Source organism: Callithrix jacchus, chromosome 17 (assembly GCF_049354715.1).
Source record: "Callithrix jacchus isolate 240 chromosome 17, calJac240_pri, whole genome shotgun sequence".
In the NCBI taxonomy this organism is placed as follows: Eukaryota; Metazoa; Chordata; class Mammalia; order Primates; family Cebidae; genus Callithrix; species Callithrix jacchus.
In genome coordinates this window covers 21,196,031-21,214,031 of record NC_133518.1, presented here as the reverse complement: position 1 = coordinate 21,214,031, position 18,001 = coordinate 21,196,031, and the positions used below count along the sequence as shown (strand labels likewise).

The following is an 18,001-nucleotide window of genomic DNA, read 5'->3' as shown; positions in this document are numbered from 1 at the left end:
TGAATACTTCCAGCTTGTGCCAATTTAATATGAGATTGCCTATGGATTTATCATAAATGGCTCTTATTATTTTGATGTATGTTCCTTCAACATGTAGTTTGTTGAGAGTTTTAAATGTGAAGGGATGTTGAAATTTATCAAAAGCCTTTCCTGCATCTGTTGAGATAATCATGTGGTTTTTGTCTTTATTTCTATTGATTTAATGATTTGCTTTTATTGATTTGTGTATGTTGAGCTAACCATGCATCCTGGGGATGAAGCCTATTTGAGTGTGGTGAATAACATTTTTGATATGCTGCTGGATTTGGTTTGCCAATTTTTTTTTTAGGATTTTTGTATAAATGCTCATCAAGAATATTGACCTGAAATTGTTTGTTGCCATTGTATCTCTACCAGGTTTTGGTATCAGAATGATGCAGGCTTGGTAGAATGAGTTTGGGAGGCGTCACTACTTTTCAATTTTTTGAAATAGTTTCCGTAAGAACGGTATCAGGTCTTCTTTGTACATATGGTATATATGGTAGAATTCAGCTCTGCATCTGTCTGGTCCTGGACTTTTTTGGTTAGTAGACTATTTAGTACTGCCTTAACTTCAGAACTCATTACTGGTCTGTTCAGGGATTAAATTTCTTTCTGCCTCAGTCTTGGGAGATTGTATGTGTCCAGGAATATATCCGTTTCCTCTAGGTTTTCTAATTTATGAGCATAGAGGTGTTTAAAATATTCTCTGATGGTTGTTTGTATTTCTTAATATGTAAGATTCTCCATATTATTTCTAATTGTGTTTATTCGAATCTTCTCTTTTATTCTTTTTTAGTCTAGCTAGTGGTCATTGTATTATTCCATTTTCATTCGGCTATAAAGACATATCTGTGATGGGGTTGTTTGTACAGGAAAAAGGTTTAATGGACTTACAGTTCTATGTTGCTGGGGAATCCTCACAGCCTTGGTGGAAGGCGAGGAGGAGTAAGTCACGGCGTACATGATGGCAGCAGGCAAAAAGAGAGCTTGTTCAGGGAAACTCCACATTATAGAACCACCAGATCTCGTGAGACTTAATCACTATTATAAGAATAGCACAGAAAAGACCTGCCTCCATAATTCGATTTCCCCCCACTAGGTCCCTCCCACAACATGTGGGAATTCAAGATGAGATCTGGGCGGAGACATAGACAAACCATATTATCTATTTTATTACTTTTTTCAAAAAAACAGTGTCTGGGTTTGTTGATCCTCTGAATGGTTTTTCATGTCCCTGTCTCCTTCAGTTCAGCTCTGATTTTGGTTATTTCTTGTCTTCTGCTAGCTTTGAGATTTGTTTGCTCGTGGATCTCTAGTTCTTTTAGTTGTGGTGTTAGGTTGGTAACTTGAGATCCTTCTAACTTTTTGATGTGGACATTTAGTACTACACATTTTCGTCCTAATACTACCTTAGCTGTTTTCCAGCAATCCTGATACGTTGTATCTTGGTACTTATTAGTCTCAAAGAACTTCTTGATTTCTGCTTTAATTTCATTACTATCCAAAAGTCATTCAGGAGTAACTAATTCAATTTCCATGTAATTGTATTTTCTATTCTTTTCCCCTGTTTCATTTTTATCACTACTTAACATGTTAAATTTGTTACTAATTTATCAGCCTTTTCTCACTAAAATGTTATTTTATGAGGGCAGGAATTTTTGTCTTTTCATGACTTTTTAAAAAAAAATTGTCTTATTTTTCTCTTTTGTATCTGATTTAAAATCTATTATTTAAAATCTCTATCAATTGGCAGATATATGTAGTCAATGAATGTATGCTAATAAATGAAATTGTGAGGAGGGGTTATGTGTATACATATTGTGAGTGGGAATTAATGAGAAGGCAACTTTAGTCTCATGAACTTTTTATACTAGGTATTTTGTGTGTGCTGTCTTGTTAAATTTTCACAACAACCCACTGAGATTTATATGGTCTTCAGCATTCGTTTGATATTTATCAAGAAAATGTTTCAGAGTTCTCATATCTAGTAGGGAAGTTGAACTGCTAAATCTTTTTTATATTACAGGACTGATTGACTACAGATGAAAGCTTACTAGAACACTTGAGAAATGTTTTGGTGAATAAACAGGAGTATCTAATTTGATGGAATGACACTGGCATTTCAGGGAGAGAAGAGGGCATGCAAAGACAAAAGTCGAAAGTACCAGTGTTTCAAATCCCTGGGGGAACATGGAAAAATAATACATATATAATACCACAGAATATTGACCTGATATTTTAAGTAATCTCAGACTTTATTTTTATTTGTTTAACACTTTCCCATAATTGGTCATAACTTGGATTTATTTTAGGGAATATCATTGGATAGGAGGATAATTGACAATTACGTCATTGTTCCTTGGGGAAAATAGCATTACCCTAATAATATTGACTTTGGGTATAGTTTCCATGTATTAAATGAAGCTAAAAGTAGAGACTGTCCTTGTGTAATATAGAATTTTATTAACCATTTTTAATTTAAAATACCCATGGTAAGAATTTTTTTTAATGAGAACTGAGACCCATAAATCTGTTTAAAATAAAGCGCTCTCATTGATTACATGCAAAAGATGAACTTAAAGAGATGAGGCACTGTTGCCTGGCCACAGGAAATGCAAGTTCTCATGTGATCGATTCTCTGCTTAGTTTCCCAATTAGTCACTGAATCCAGTTTCTCTTTCTTTGATTATTTGTGCCTGCTGTCTCTCTAAAAGGATTGATTTTTACTCCTTAAGATGTTTTCTCCTCCTCCTCCTTTCTCTCCCCTCTTCGTCCTTCTTTTCTTATTCTTCCTCTTCCTCTTCTTCTTCCTCCTTTTCTTCTTCCTTTTTTCACCCAAAATGTATGTTCTACTTAATATTCCCCCACCACCAATTTCTAGTATTAGATTTCTAAACTGATTACTTTCTTGTCATTTCCAAAAAGGATAATCAAACAATTTGTATAACATTTTAACCATTTCTCAGTATATAATTTGAAAATATTTTAAAGCTATGCCTAAAATTATTAAATAGTCAGAACCTCGTTCAACAGAAAGGGCATCAAATACGTGTTGTTACTTTCTTTTACTAACATTAATGTGATGTTTTGTAATATCTATTGGACTTGCCACTGTTTGTTACATCATATATTGGACTTTTAAAAATGTTATCTATCATCCTGTTCATCTCTTTTACTTAGAGTTACTAAGGTCTAGAGAGATACACTTTTTACCACTCTTTTCTAAGCAGTTAGTAGAAGATGTCTCCTATCGAGGACTTTTTATTCCTTATCATGTTATCTCTTCCAAGGTATAAGATGTTTGGCAGGTGTATCATTTTTAGAGTGGTTGGTTTACCTTGATTTTCAATTACTTTATCATATCTTCTATGCAAACTAAGAACAGTTTTCTAACAACAGTGCTGTGGCAAATATCTATGGTCCTCATTTGGCTAAATGTCATAGGACTGGACTTACATGACAATCATTTAATCATCTGCAGCCTCCTGTTGGTGACTTTGGGCTAATCAATATCCAATCATGCATTTATGCCCCCTGTATTCAGTTCATCTTCTAGTATGGGCCTGATTCTATTTAGACTGGCTTTGAATGTATTCTACTCTGCAGTCCTGTTATTACTATTACATATTTCTTATTACTCTAGTTTTTTGAATTCTCTTTTTCTTCCTTTCAGGCTCCCTACTATAATGCTGATTCAAGATGCCTAAAAACATTCTGATTATACCTACAAAGAAAAACCTAGTTGCAGAGATGTAAATCACCAATTAATATTTAAGTTTACAGGATTGATAAAAACTGTAGATATCTTCTAACGCAGGGGGATAACAATTTAAGGATCAAAACTGTTTTCTTAATGATATTAAGATCATGTAATTTCCTTATACACTTTCATTCTCATAGAGTATACTCCTAGGTTAAATTTTCCAGAGGTTACATGAAAACTCTTTATATTAAGGCAATAAAGAAGTTTGTAAAAACGTCTTTATGTATTCATCTCAAAATAACAAAAATAAACCCATTTCATGTTAACATAAAAATTATTTATAAAAACCTAACAAAATTATTATTTTCTGTAATAAAAAATTATTATTGAGAATCGTGACATTATTTTGCATTTTTGCAAATTTTTTATTGGCTTAAACTTAACAACCTATGACAAGTTAACTCACCATGCCAAACCTTCTATTTCTAAAATGGGCATCAAAATAGTACTAACTAAACATGAAATTCATGTTATTTATTATTATTAAGATTCAGAATATTTAAGTTGTGTTTTCTTTTAGAAAATTTGAAAGTGTTTCATAAACAACAAACTTTTATAAGATTTTAGCTAATTTTCATTAGTATTCAATAATCTGTACATTCCTCAAATTAAATAAAAAAGACATAATTTCCAGAATCAATATTTCAGATATCATGTTGTACTTTTTACTTTTTCTGTGCCTAGGGATGGCACTGATTTATTTCATAACTTTTTTTTCTTTGGTAGGAAAACCAAGCAATTACAGTAGTTTAAACATTTATCAATATTTTGAAAAGATTTTAAAGCTATGCCTAAAGTAATAAAATAATCAGGAACTTTTCTAAAAATGAGGGGATCAAATATATTTTTTATATTTTCTTTTTTAACATTAATCAGATATTTTATAATATCTTTATTACATGACTCTATTTTTCAGGTTTGTATGCAAAGTTACAAAAAACTCTTTGTTCATTATTACACTTACACTAAAGAAAATAATATTTGTAATACACAGGATCTGTTCAGTTACAGAACAACTCATAGATGAGCAAAGTAATGAAATATTGATTCATTGAATAAAATATTTAAGAAAATTCTCCATATTTTCTTTAAAGATTTCCCTTTTTCACGTTCTTTCAAGATTTTATATTGTAAAGTCTCATGTGTTGTGAATTACCTTGAAAATTATATCTGAATCTCTTCTTGGTTTCTGAGGTGGAGTCTAGCCCTGTCGCCCAGGCTGGAATGCAATGGTGTGATCTCAGCTCACTGCAAGCTCCACCTTCTGGGTTCAAGCGATTCTCCTGCCTCAGGCTCCCCAGTAGCTGGGATTGCAGGCACCCGCCACTACGCCCGGCTAATTTTTTGTATCTTTAGTAGTGACAGGGTTTCATCATGTTGGCCAGGCTGGTCTCGAATTCCTAACCTCGTCATCTTCCTGTCTTGGCCTGCCAAAGTACTGAGATTACAGGCATGAGCCACCGTGCCTGGCCCTGAATCTCTTCTTAAACAGATGGGTGTATGCTGTGGTACCAACCTACAGCAACTAGCTTCAGTTTACAATGCAATTAGAAGATGGACTCTATAACAAATCAGAAATCCTGAATATATAATTAGGAAAAATTTATATTAATAAAGATAAGATGGAACATATAAAAATACACCATACTTTCAGTTGTGATGAAGATTCTTTGCCTTGGGTTCATGTTCATAATATAAGTATTCTCTACACATGATAAAAGATTCAGGTTTTAGCTAAAAATAAATAAATATGCCTGGCGCGGTGGCTCATGCCTGTAATCAGCACTTTGGGAGGCCGAGGCGGGTGGATCACGGGGTCACGAGATCGAGACCATCCTGGTCAACATGGTGCAGCCCCGTCTCTGCTAAAAATACAAAAAATTAGCTGGGCATGGTGGCTCATGCCTGTAATCCCAGCTACTCAGGAGGCTGAGGCAAGAGAATTGCCTGAACCTAGGAGGCGGAGGTTGTGGTGAGCCGAGATCGCGCCATTGCACTCCAGCCTGGGTAACAAGAGCAAAACTCTGTCTCAGAAAAATAAATAAATAAATAAAAAATAAAATAAAATAAAATAAATACATTTTAAGCAATGGCAATAACAACTTTATGGCTTCACTAACTTTTATATGCAAAGTTTGTATAAAACCATCAATTGCTCTAGACCTCTTATCAAATAAGATTGTGTCATATTCTTTATGATAGTAGAAAGATAGGTAGAGGTAATCTGTCCTCATACTGTCTCTATATCATTTGGGACAGTGATTGTTTGTGCTTGAGGACACTTAAGAACAGCTCAAATCAAGACAGACAAATGGCAGACTGATTGACAAGAGAGTTAAATTTCTGATCCTTTCACTAATGTCCTAACAAATTGAAGACATGGCAGCCTAAAGCATACATTATTCACAGTAAGTTCAGTAAAACAAATGCATGTGAATCAAATCTGTGAATAAATCATTCCATAATGTGAATGTACAGGGATAAAAAGTAACTACCTCATTTTTGCAATATCTTATTTGTAAATTTTTTTCCTGAATCCCATTCTCTGAATAGTATGCTTTGCAGGGGCAGGGGTAGGGAGTGACTATTTTAATGATTCAATTGGAAACAATTAAAATATTTAAACCTTACTTTAGTATTTGTTTATTTTTGGACTAAAACAATAGTTTCTCAAATTTCCTTACATTAAACTACCATCATCTTATGTGAGAAAGAAGATTGAGGTTTTTATGTCTTTCTGCATTTGAGGAAAAAGGGACTTCTTGCTAGTCCTCCAGTGGATAAAGACAGACAAGTGCTGCTCTCTAGGGCTTTTTTTTTTTTTTTTTTTTTTTTCTGTTTATAACACATCCTGCAGGTAAACTCACATGGTCTCTTTTTGGCATGCATATGCAGGGACTTCCAGCCTGTTCAGTGCTGACTCAACTTCTCTTCAGCTTTCTTGGGCTATCAGCTACAACGACCCATCCTGAGGTCTGAAAGAAGCCCCCTCACATCACGATATACATCATGGTGGTTCCTCTGGCTTTCAATTTACTTTCAATCTATCTTTGAAATTAAATCATCCTGGAAACCTAAATTTCAAAGCCACTTTTTTCATGATCACATTTTGCTTTTGACTATTTATGAGATACACCACACAGTTCCCTCCTGCCAGTGGTTGAAATAGATAGTTGTGGGAGAGCCTTGCTGTTGATGCTCTTTTACAACAAAATATTTCTTCTTCTTTTTACAGTTTTCCAAGATTCAAATGAGTAAAATTTTCTTTTACTTCAAAATCATTGTCTCTTTTATCCTGAGCCAAGCTGGGTCTTAATGGTGAACACAGAAAAAGAGATTTTTTTTTAAGAATGACCCTGCAGGCCTGTCCCTGGTGTGTTACACCAGAACTAAAAAACAAATTCAGGTTAATTTTCTCAAGACAGTAGCCAGGCTTGCAATTTCCACATGCATGTCTGCATCCATCTGAAAACAAAACAAAACAAAAACAAACAGCATAACGGAAAGACAAGACAGAAATATCTCAACATACTCAACCCCTGGAATATGAGATAATAGATCATGGTAAGTATATATTACATGTATATATTATGTATTTACACATTAGACACACACACACACACCTCTTTTTTATTTGTCATACTTTGCATTAATTTTGTGGTCAGAAAAAAAAAAGGACTTTAAAATATCCCCTTGTTCTTTTTTTTTTTTTTTTTCAGGAATACCACTAAGATAATTTTTTCCAGAATCCCCCCCATGCCAGTAATGGAAAAACAAAATGGAACAAAGGAAAAATAAGGTATTATGGAGATTACTTGGTAACAATTGAGACGAACATTTTTACCACAAAACTATCACTTACAGATATAAGTTAAGAACATTATTATGTATGACCTTTTTAAAACGTGTGGTATTTTTTTTTTCTCTTCCCAACATGGTAATGCCTGATTGAAGCATAGTAGCAGTTAGCTGATCTTATATAATAGTGGGATTGTTTATATGAACAAGACATAAGAAACCTATTTCAGTGAACCAAAAAAGGATAAACTTTAATCAGAACACAAGAGATTTTATTCAAAGGCAGCGTCTTTCTAAAATCCTTTTTTAATCTCTAAAATAAAGGGAATGGACGAATGATCTCTGAGGTCCTTTCCTAAAATGTCACCTGACAGCATAAAACCTGACTTCCTAATAAAGGATAATGCTGCATTGAATTAGGCCAAAGCGATTTACTGAAACAAAAATATGAGAAACCCCTATTAATCAACTGAGTGAAGAAATCTATGATTGGCTTATGGCTTATTCTTTTTTCTTTTTTTTTTTTGTAATAACAACGACAAATAAAGTAGAAATGAATCTGAGTTAAAATAATGATGTTAAAATAATATTGTCAATATGAAACCAAAGCTTTCAGCATTTCAACTTTAACCTAAGATTAAATTGCACATTTAGATAATATGTATTTGCTTATATTTATACAATTACATTTTAAATACAATGAATGCTAGGAGTATTTTTTACTTTTCCATATCTGATAGCATTAATTAGGGTGAACTAGGTGGAGCTTGATAGTTCTAGTTAATGGCAATGACAATTTATTTGTCAGGAAGCACATTTTCTGGCTGACTCAGCTGTCCAAAACCCAGCCATAAACCCCAAATATGTGGGAAATAGCCCCTAAACAATTTAATAACCTTGTTGAACACACACACATGCATATATACATTGTGTAGATAAGTAAAACTTATATAGACTATATATTTATGTATTATAAATGTTAATATGTTATATAGTATCAGATATAACATTTATTTATGATTACATGTATAAAACTTAATGTTTATTTGTTTGGATTAAATGACCTAAAATTTATAATTTGCTCAAAGTTGTAAGTCCTAAAAGTAAAGGATAAATGTGGGGAAAAAAAAGTCTATTGGGTAAGATATTTTATAAGCAAAAAAAAAAAAAACTTATAGGAACATGTAAAGAGATGATAGGCTGATAATAAGAAAGGGGAGAGATGAGTATAAAAAAACAAACACAAGAGCAAAAAGTTTATTGACTTGAGGGTAGTAAAATATACAAGAAAATCATTCTTATATACCAATCTTAATGCCAAATCAGGAATTGTTGCATTAAACCTTGTATAATTGTTGAGGACAGTAATGATGCTAATTATTTAAGAAACCACTAAGTTTATAACATGTATAAATGTTCTCTCAGAGATCATTAAAGAATTTTACCTTTAGCTCTTACGTGAATATTTGTGAATTGTCTGAAAAACATGCTTTTTTTGAACAAGCTCATTTCATTGTAACACATTGTAAACAATGTGGTATTATAGGGCTTTTGAAGTACATTCCCATCGATACAGAGGCAGAATTATCTATTCTTTTTCATAGTCATCTAAAGTTGGTTTACAATTTTTTTTTTATATTTAAAATTATTTGGGTTTTGTTCTTGTTGCTGTCGTTAGAAAGAAGATTTTAAAATTCTAAGAATATCTCTTTGGATGGTAGTTGTTTTGTAATTTAAAAGACCATTTAAAAAATCCTGCGATTTGTAACCCCTTGTTGGATCATAGCTACAGTATGTTTTGTAATTTAAAAGTGATAGCTATAAGACAATTACGAAAGATGTATTACAAATACTTTGCTGAAATTACTATACACTTTTGCATATAATCTAGATGAGACAAAAATTTAAATATTTAAATAAGTAAAGGATTCTGTTTCATTATTTTTTCCTTTTATGTGGAGAACTGTTGGTAAGGTGCTGAGAAGAGGCAGGGGTAGTTTTATAAGAAGTTGTGTGAAGCTGATCGGTAGATCCAGATAGCTTTTTTTTAGTGATGTAAAAATTTAGATCAAGTACTGACAGCTGTAAATAGTATCTAGAGGAAGTTTGGGAGCCAAGGAATGGTGCTAAACATCAGCTATGGAACCAATAGTATTGAGTAATTAGCAATAACAGAGAAAGTAAATGAGAAAAAATGCTGGACATTTAGGGGCAATTCATGGGATATTTGGTAAATGTCCTGAATATGTGTAAAGGAACTGGGATGAAATAAAAAGTTTCTTCTGAGACCTGTACTTCTAAGTGCCTAGCAGAACATATTTGAATAAAAATATTGTGCAATTTAAGTTTTAAAAAGTTTTACTTTGCACACAATGAATTTATTCAATATCTTAAAATATAATTCCAATATGTAATATATAGCATAATGTACCCTGGTATTATTATTAACAAAGTATACTAATGATCCCTTCAAATATTAGTTCCAGGGAATTTATTCAGTAAGGCAGTTTGCCATGGCATAATTAAAAAGTCAAATTCTAACTGTTGCAATAGGGAACCCTCTAAAATTACCATAATTATAATCACCATTTTCTTATAATCTGGCAAATTCTGTCATTCATTAAAACAAATAATATTTTAATGTAATTATACAAATGACTTTTATTCAGAGTTACATTCCTTCATATAGAATAATGATTCTCTTCATTTTAAAGAACATATGTAAGTTTCTATCATTTTTCAACTTAAAGTTCCAAACCTAAATTTTATGCAAGCTGTTGTACATTCACAAGAGTAGAAAATTGCCAATTGTCAGGCTACTTAAATTTTTTCTTCCAATTTCTCCATTTACCTAACAATAATGCTATTGCATGGTCCTTTTTTTTTTTTTTTTTTTTTTTTTTTTTTTTTTTTTTTTTTTTTTTGGATACAGGGTCTTTCTCTGTCTTCCAGGCTGGAGTGCAGTGGTGCAATCTCCGCTCACTGCAACCTCTGCCTTCCAGATTCAAGCCATTCTCCCTCCTCAGCCTCCCAAATAGCTGGAACTACAGGCACATGCCAGCATGCTCAGCTAGTTTTTGTAGTTTTAGTAGAGATAGGGTTTTACCATATTGACCAGGATGATCTCGATCTCCCGACCTCATGATCCATCTGTCTCAGCTTCCCAAAGTGCTTGGATTACAGGTGTGAGCCACCTCTCCTGGCCTGCATGGTCCTTTTGTTTCATCTATTTCTAAATATTTGAATAACTAGACTAGTAGTTGTTTGTACAGTTATCCACTTAGATACTTTAAAGGACTTCAGAGTAGGTCAAAACTATGTCAACTGGAAAAGTGTTTAACCATAATTTATATACTCCATTGTCCTATATCTTAGCAGAAGAAAATAAAACATTGATTTACTTCAGAAAAACATGTATTTTTAAGGACAGGAGGATAAACACTAGTATTACTTTTAACAAGTAATACATATCAAAAAGATGTTGACTGTTGTTTCAGTGAATTAATAAATTTATGTATACAAAAAAGCTATCAAATGAATGGACTAAGTAATACTGTATTTTCTTTATTCTTGTAGATTGTTCTTCCTTTTTGATTCTTGACATTAATCACATGCATCTACTTTGCATAATGCTACAAAAAGTTGTTCTTATAGCCACATCTTAAAATCAACTCAGTACTTTTGAAAATACTTTTATATAACTTAGTTTTACTTTGAAATTTGATTTTATTTTTAACTTTGCAAAAACTGCAGTATGATTAAATAAGAAAGAGACTAATTCTGGATACATTAAGGTACTCTCTTACAACAATGAATTTGTTACTTCTTTTTAAGTAAGGTGGAAGCAATGTTTTATGCTATATTTTCTTGTTCAATCTGCTCTCAAATTATATATTTACTGGTGATGTTCTACTTAAGTCAATTTATTGTCAATATTTTCTAGAATTAGTAGAGAGGGAAGGGGGGGGAGAGAGAGAGAGAGAGAGAGAGAGAGAGAGAGAGATGAATTATGGGAATTGACTCAATGTGATTATGAAGATTGAGAAGTCTTATGATATGCTGTCTGCAAGCTGGAAAATCAGGAATGTTGGGGGCGCCAGTCAGTCTCAAATGCAAGTTTAAAATCCTGATAACCAATGGAGAACTGATGGTGTAAATTCTGATCAGAGTCAAAAGTATGAAAACATAAAGGTGGGTGAATAATGGTGTAAGTCCTTGTCTGAAACCAAAGACCCAAAAACCAGGAGCAATAATGTTCAAGGGTAGATAAAGATGGATAGTTCAATGCAAACAGAAAGCAAATTTTTCTTTCTTCTACTTTTGTGTTCTGGTTGGTCCCTCAACAGATTGGATGATGTCCACCCATGTTGGTGAAGGCAGTCTTTTCTCTGTCTACTGATTCAAATGCTAATCTCTTCCCAGAAGCGCTCTCGCAGATACAATCAGAAGTAATGCTTTACCAGCTATCTGGGCATTCTCATAGCCAAGTCAAGTTGATGCATAAAATGAACCATCACAGTGTGTTTTTTCTTTTTTTTCCTTTTTTAATTATCACAACAACAGCAAAAAAACACAAACAAAAACAAAAACCATTAACCATTTTCTCAGTAAGAAACAAAAGGTGCAGCTCACTGTCGGTGCTCATTTAATTTTACATAAACACGCTCTTTGAAAATAAAATAGGCAAACTTTTCTTGGAGCTACTTCTAAACATCAGAGTCATCTAAATCATCACAATTGTCTATTTCAGAAAAAAGTCTGATTCATCAAGTGAATCTTCAGCCAAAAACTGTTACAAAATGATGTTAAAATCATGCACAGCAATGCTATGTTTTCTAGGATATGACATTTTCAATGATTGAGAATTACTGTATTTTGTAAATATAAATCCCACTACTAAAACCAGAATGCTATAAATAGAATGATGTCTTTTGTTTCCAAATCCTATGTACTAGAACCATGCAAAAAAAATAGAAATGATACATATTGTGACAAATTTTCTTGGGGTAAATGGTGCAGCTGGAAGCACAACTGGTGAGTATTCTTGGGACAAATGAAAAGGGGGTTAAAAAAGTGTAATTGTTGAGATTGAGACCATCCTGGTCAACATGGTGAACCCCCATCTCTACTAAAAATACAAAACGTTAGCTGGGCATGGTGGCACGTGCCTGTAGTCCCAGCTACTCGGGAGGGTGAGGCAGGAGAATTGCTTGAACCCAGGAGGTGGAGATTGCAGTGAGCCAAGATCGCGCCATTGCACTCCAGCCTGGGTAACAAGAGTGAAAGTCCGTCTCAAAAAAAAAAAAAAAAAAAAAGTGTAATTGTTGCATTTCCATGAATGCCATGAATGTACTATATCAAAGAGGATAAATTAGCATAAATATTAGAGGACCTACATACTATTTGAGTCAGCTTTTCAATTTTCAGAATTTAATGATCAATAGGAATTCAATACATATTTTTAGAATGAATGAATGAGATTAGCTTTCTTCTAAATGAGCTTAATATCGTGGGAAATGAAGTGTCTGACAGGCAGAGAGTAGATTCACCTGAGACGTTGCTGTCTGCCTCCCTTCAACCCACTGTTCTCTATGCTGGAGTATGATCTAATTGATCTTTCTCTTTCACTTTACAGCCATTGTTACAAGTTGTAATAGTTTTATTTATTGTTTTGCTTATTTTGTCTCTGCTACCCCTATTGTAAAGAAATATCCAAGTGATATCTTGCTCAAAATTTTAGCTCAGTGAATGTAAAGATGAGGCACTCGGCTAAAATGTGTTAATAGGATAAATTAGCTTCTGCATGGGTTCTTTTGCATATTGCCCAAAAAACGAAGGTGATTACATAATTTTTTTTCTAGTCTGATAACATCTGTCTGGTCTGGTCTGTATACCAAACTTGTCATGAACTCATTGGCCGTCAACTTCACAGGGTGTTTGCAATGACAATTACCCTCAAACAACCTCAATAAAAGTACTAGGTCAATTACTTCACTAAATATGTAGCATTACCAACAGTTGTGAGTTAGGTACTGCTGAAAACTAGTTGCCTATAAACCATTTGGCACTCAGATTTTTATTTGGGAAAATTTGCATGCAAATTTGGATTTCTGCTACCTTCTACTCCTGGTAACTTAAGGAACCCTAACTTAAGTTAGGAACTAAATTAAGGAACCCTAACATTTTCATCCTCTTTGAAACTTATACTGGAAAGCAATATGATAAAGGGACCCAGTCTAGTACTCACCGGAAAGAAGGAAGAGTATCGCCTACAGATGTCCAAGGTAATATAGCTGAGATAAAAAAAAATCTCATGGTTAACTGGGGATTTTCCTAAAGACGGGAGATTGAAGTTGTCAGCCATAAGAGCTGCTAGTTCTGTAGCATGACCAGCAGAAAATGCAGAAGTTAGAAAAATGTTCGTAGGAGAGCAAATGGAAATTTAAAATTGTCTAAATAATACTGCTTTATAAACATGTTGAGCATACCAGGTGAATCTTAAGAGATTTTTGGTAAGAGGAACACATACACAAAAGCCAACAATGTGCTCACCCTGTTTTTGAATGAGCTGTAACCCCAAGACAGTCTTTTGGGCCTGGCTTCTCTCCACATGCAGTACCACTGCCAGAGTGAAACTCATAATCTCTCACTACAGCTTGTCTAACTGCTTGCCCTTTGGTGTACCTAGTCTTCCTGTTTGTACTTACCTCCCCTTATTAGTCTTCTCCTGTATTGCTTTTTACAAAGGTAGTCGACACTCCCTATTAGCTTACTTTTGCCTTCAAGAACAATCGGCATTCATTAGCCTGACAAATAGGCCTCTACCCAGAGTGTTTGATTTGTATTTCTTTCCAGTTAATTGTATTCTGTCTTATATTCTGTCTTACCCTTTCTCTTTTCTCCTATAAAAGCCAATTATTAGCACATTTTTCAGCAATTTGCAAACACAATTAAAAATAAAAAATAAATTTAAAAATGGGCTAACGATCTGAATAGACATTTCTGAAAGTAAGATATACAAATGGCCAAAAGGTACATGAAAAAGTGTTCAACATAACTAATCATCAAATAAATTCAATCAAACCTACAATGAAATATCATCTTTCCCCTGCTAGGTTTTTATCCACAACATGGCAATAAGAAATGCTGGTGAGGATGTGCAGAAACGGGAACCCTCATACACTATTGATGAGAAGGTAAACTAGTACAGTCAGTATGGAGAACAGTAAGAAGATTCCTCAAAAACTAAATATAGAACTGCTATATGATCCAGCAATCCTGGTGCTAGGTGCATTTTCAAAAGAAAGGAAACAGTACGTAAAGAGATATCTAAACCCCCATATTTATTGCAGCACTGTTCGTAAAGCCAATATAAGGAACCAACCGGTGTCCATCAAAAGATGAATGGACAAAGAAAATACGGTACATATGCACAATGGGATATTATTCAGCCATAATGGTACTTGGTTAATAAATATTGTTACTGAAGGTTTTAAATAGATCTTGTCATTTGCAACAAAATGAATGGAACGGGAAGTCATTATGTTAAGTACAATAAGCCAGTCACAGAATGACAAATGTTGCATGTTCTTATTCATATGTGAGAGCTAAAACAAAATAAATTGAGCTCATAGAGATACAGAATGCTGGTTACCAAAGGCTGGGAAGGGTAGTGGGAAGAGAAGGATAAAGTAAGGACGGTTCATGGGCTCAAACATACAGTTAGATAGAATGATTAAGATTCAGTATTCAGTAGCCAATAGGGTGACAATAGTTAACAACAACTTCTTGTATATGTTAAAGCAACTAAAAGAGTGAGATTGGAATGTTCCTAACACAAAGAAATGATAAATGATTGAGGTGACAGATACTCCAGTTACCCTGGTTTGATCATTAAACATTGTAACCCTGTATCAAAACATCACATGTACCCCCATAAGTAGATACAACTATTATATACCCACAATCGTTAAAAATAAAACTTTAAAATAATAAAAATAAAACCCAAGCAAAAGAATTATCCTGATACTAAATGAAATTATCAAGCATTTATAAGGGTACTTGGTTAATAAACATTGTTATTGAAGATTTCAAATAGATTACTATTCATGAATAAACATTGATATAAAATGTAGTCCTTGTGTCTGTCTGCAGTAGATTTTTATTAAAATTCTATGTGAAGTTTTGCCATTAATCTCACATTTTTAATTTCTTTCCATTTTTAACCACTCTTAAATATATACCACAAAAACGTGCATATTTTGTTTATTGGCATGATAAAGGGTGAAGAATACAGGGAATAGAGAAAATAACCTCAGGAAATAATAAAAACTGTTCCCTTCCTCAAGGTAGGCAGCATTTTGCAGTAAAAACTATTGAGTTAACATGAGAAGACAAATTTTTACTAACCAGAAGAGTAATCTTGGGTAGATCACTTTCTTCTGTAAAATAATAAGGAATGATTTTCAAGTGTTTTGATTTTAAGAATCCTACCATGTAATTTGAATAGACAAATATATTACAAAAATCATAAAGAAAATTTGCCAAGAAACCTAAAGCAAGCATGTTATAACAAATCATAATATATGTATATATTATGATATAATTTCAATGGTATATATATATAAGCCAAAAGATACCTTCGTTAAAATCAGACGATTTATTTATATTACAGAAACAAATGATCTTTGGCTTTATGCTTCATAAAGCTGCACACTGCACAAGAAAATGATAAAAGAAACCAGAATGGTCTTTCTGCCCAAAATGAATGTAGATGAATTTATTCTGCAGATGAATTATAATTATGCAACATTTCTGTTATCTCATCTACGCCGGGTTCAAAGTCATGTTCTGGTTCTCATTAGAAAACACAGTATTTGGGGATTTATCTCAGCTAATAATCAATGCAAGACCCTGTGGCAAAAAAATTCAGCACAGATGTTTAGCTAGATGGGGACCTCATGATATCTACAGAATGCCACTACCTCTGCTTTGGCTCCTAATGAAAGCTTGGGCAGTTTAATTCACAGCAGCTGAAAGCAAGTACAGGCAATGGCCCCAAGAGATGTCAGGAACAATAAATGCTAAAGATCTGGAAATGCAGCATTTGTTGATAGTCTGAGATACTGTTCCAGCACAGTGAGTCCCAGAAACTGACAGCCAGGTATCAAAGTGAAAAAGATAACTTCTAGATTTTTATGTAACTGAGGGAAAAACAGCATTTGCACAGGAAGTACAGATGTATATAAGCAGAGTATTTCTTTTTTGAGAAAGTCATTTTCAAAAGCTACAGAGGGTTTATGATTCTGTGCTATTCATATACTTTTATAATAGATTGTGTATGCCAGAAAAGATGATGCTAGCTGACTGTTACCCTGAGATCAAGAGTTTATAAATTTTTTAACAGTTTCATTTTAACCTCATTGGATTATCTCATTTTTCTCACAAACGAATCTCTTTTTTTGAGGCTTTCTTTTAAGGACCTTGAAAACAGAGACCAATGCTCTATTCTTTTATCTATTTGTAGCCTCAGAAATGCCCAGCAGATTAATTAGTATATGATAAGACAACAGTAATGCTGCATATTTTAAAATACTCTCAAACCCGCTATGACTTTTTTCTTACAACAGTATCACAATGAAAATAAAACAGGTATTATCCATGTTTTACGTAAAAACAACTTCAGGGATTTTAAATGCGTGAGGTTAACAGCTCTTAAATGATGGATCTGGTATTTAAATATTGTTCTCCTCATTTTAAACTTAAAACTCTGTCTATCTTGTCCCCTTGATTTTGCAACTTCTCACAAGCTTTGGATGTTTAAAAGTCTGCAGCACCTCCCACCTTGCCCTCTTCCTCATTCTCCGGCCATGAGAGATGTTCTTGCTTCCCTTTCACCTTCTGCCATAATTGTACATTTCCTGAGGCCTCCGCAGACATGCTTCCTGTACAGCCTGCAAAACTGTGAGTCAATTAAACCTCTTTACTTTATAAATTACTTCGTCTCCGGTAAGTCTTTATAGCAATGTAAGAATGGACTAATGCATAAGGTAAAAGGGTTTTTTTTCATCAGCACTTTAAATATGTCATGCCACTCGCCTCTGGCCTGTAAGATTTTCACTGAAAAGTCTGCTGTCAGATATATTGGTGCTCCATTGCATGTTGTTTCTTTTCTCTTGCTGCTTTTAGGGTCCTTTCTTTATCCTTGACCTTTGGGAGTTGGATTACTAAATGCCTTGATGTAGTTTTCTTTGGGTTAAATTTGCTTTGTGTTCTATGACCTTCTTGAACTTGGATATTGATTTTTTTCTTTAGGTTTGGGAAGTTCTCTGTTAGTATCCTTTGAAATAATCTTTCTGCTCCTATCTCTTTTTCCACATCTTCTATAAGGCTAACAACTCACTTGAGAATACTTGGGTG

At 33.6% G+C, this 18,001-nt stretch overlaps 1 long non-coding RNA gene across 10 annotated transcripts in view; it reads left to right on the top strand.

Moving 5' to 3' along the window:
* LOC118148977 (uncharacterized) overlaps window positions 1-18,001 on the top strand; it is a 249,449-nt gene that overhangs the window by 56,948 nt on the left and 174,500 nt on the right. For 5 of the 10 annotated variants that reach the window (XR_013528876.1, XR_013528880.1, XR_004736116.3 and 2 more), the window contains 3 exons: window positions 7,504-7,583; window positions 14,698-14,778; window positions 17,392-17,545. The exons of 1 other annotated variant lie outside the window; for it this stretch is intronic. This is a non-coding gene — a long non-coding RNA (uncharacterized LOC118148977). Of the gene's footprint in view, window positions 1-7,503; window positions 7,584-14,697; window positions 14,779-17,391; window positions 17,546-18,001 lie in introns of those variants that run through there. 4 more of the 10 variants (XR_004736118.3, XR_013528882.1, XR_013528883.1 and 1 more) reach the window with 4 other exon arrangements.